The sequence below is a fragment of the Pinus tabuliformis genome, chromosome 6 (assembly GCF_031772625.1).
Source record: "Pinus tabuliformis cultivar Carrire ecotype Pingquan chromosome 6, CPIR1, whole genome shotgun sequence".
In the NCBI taxonomy this organism is placed as follows: Eukaryota; Viridiplantae; Streptophyta; class Pinopsida; order Pinales; family Pinaceae; genus Pinus; species Pinus tabuliformis.
This window is the reverse complement of record NC_142292.1, coordinates 1,007,594,376-1,007,596,689: the sequence shown is the minus strand read 5'-3', so window position 1 is coordinate 1,007,596,689 and position 2,314 is coordinate 1,007,594,376.

Below are 2,314 nucleotides of genomic sequence, written 5' to 3'. Positions count from 1 at the left end.
GCATGATGCATATGATATAGTAGTGAATACCCCCTTAAGGTTGGGTAGTTCATCGCCCACCAGGGGTTGGGACAATCATGGGTTCCCTAATGATGCAGAGTGCAGGGGACTCACAGAAGGAGCCCTATGAACCAGGGTGATGGCCATAATGATAAGGGGTAGAGCTCATGTTTGGCTTTTTCCCACTTGCTAATTTTTTATGTCGCTGCCATCTTTTGCATCTTATGGCACATTTCTTATTGTAAGTGGCCAAATAATGATTTTAACTTTTTTTTTTAGCCGCATAAACCTTCGAGACATCGTTCCAGGCCCGACCCAAAGTGTGGACAAGGGGAAGAGGAGGCTAACTCCTTGTGGACCCAATGGACAAATGTGGACCCAGATGGGAAAAGAGTGAAAGGGGTTATAATGAGTGGAGGGGAGTGATGTATATGGTGTCAGGAAGCGGGACCACACAACCAAAGTCGAGGTTTCCCATGTAGTGTCACTCCTAAAGCTAGTAGCTAGTAGAGGAGATCCCACGAGACTAGGATACAAGATTAACCACCAAGTTGGGACAAGTGAACAAGAGTACAAACCAAGCCCATTGTTTCTGTTGAACCCCCCCACTAATCCATGTCCAAAAGTGTCCATGATAAACAAGCAAAAATACCCAATTACATAATGAAAATCCATACCTTTGGGGTTGGAAGGCCCACCCTCAAACACACAATCATAATAGATGGGCTAGGGCACATAATTGCTGGCTTAGGTGGCGGAGAATGGTGGCACATCGAACTATTATGGTAGCTACAAGGGGTTGGCTGTCGACTGAGAAAAATTATCCTATAGGTGTCACCTACTTGTGGTGGGAAACAGTGCCTTGATCCATGTAGGTCTCCTTGGGGTCGCAACAAGTGGTAGAGTAGGGCCATTGTCACCGTCATGACAGGTATCAAAGCAACAATTCGTGAAGATAGTGTGACTATCACATATGTGATGGGTGATTTTAGAGTTGAGGTCAGAGAAGGGTCAAGTGGTATCAAAGTAGGGCCATTGTCACCATCATGACAGGTATCAAAGAAACAATTCGTGAAGGTAGTGTGACTATTACCTGTGGTAGGTGATTTCAGAGTTGACGTTAGAGAAGGGTCTATGGGGAGACTCTTTGCCACTAGGTGGCGCATTAGAACGGGTTCAACATTGTGATTGGTGACATATTGGAGAGGGTGAAGATAATGGAGTGTTCTTCACATCCATTGCAGTCAACAAGAAGTATCCACGAAGAGTTGTTACTACCATTGTTGAGTGGGGCCAGAGATGAAATCATGAGAAGGGATCTGAGTGCTACCAGGGGACAGGGGGGGTGAGATCAGATTTCAAAGCATCTATGGCATACTCTTCATTGTTGTGCTTGTGACAAATGGTGGTGTATTGTCACAGCCGCAGTAGAGTGAACAAAGACAAGTCACAATTTTCGAGACACAATGAGTTCCGAGAGGGATATTTGTGACAATGTATGCTAGAGAGCAATTGTTGATGCCGAAAACTGAGGATTGGCATGAATGTGCTTGATCACCATTCGACAAGAGGAGGAGAAGGGGAAGGTGATATAATTTAAAGGGCGTTGATGCATTCCAGACAGAGGCGACCGAGATACGGTCCAACATCCAACAAGAGTTGGTAGTTTGAAGACCTATAAGTGATCCTGTCTTGAGGATCATCTTGTATCTATTTCTTCGAAAGGAGGAGAGATGGGTATTAACAGTTGGAGGGAGTCGAGGGAAGTCATGACGATCATGATTCTAGTGAACCAAGAGAGCATAAACTGGAGCAAGATTCACTTGCTCATGGATTCGTGATAGGGACGAGAGTCCATGGGAGGATTTGATGGTTTAGAGAGATAAGGTGATCATCTCTCTAGATAAGGAATCACTCAGGGGGACGACTCAAACCATCAATTATTAAGAGAAGGAAAGGCGGAGTGTTACTTGTGTTCTTCGAGGCATATGCATTGGACTTTCCATTGAGAGGGAATTTTGATCAGTTGATGCAAGATGCAAGATGAAGATAGTGTGGTAACTCCCACTAATGGAAAAGAGATTGTTGTGGAAAAATTAACGGGAATTTCAGCCTAAAAGTGCCCATGAAATTTTCACGTAATTTCCATGTCATAATATGTAAACCAATCAAAATCATTTAAATTTAAAAAGAGGTACATGTCTTAAATAATTTTAAATTGTTTAATTTGGGTATTTGTGAAATATTTTATTATTAATTTGGGTATTGGTGAAATATTTTATTATTAATTTGGGTATTCGTGAAATATTTTATT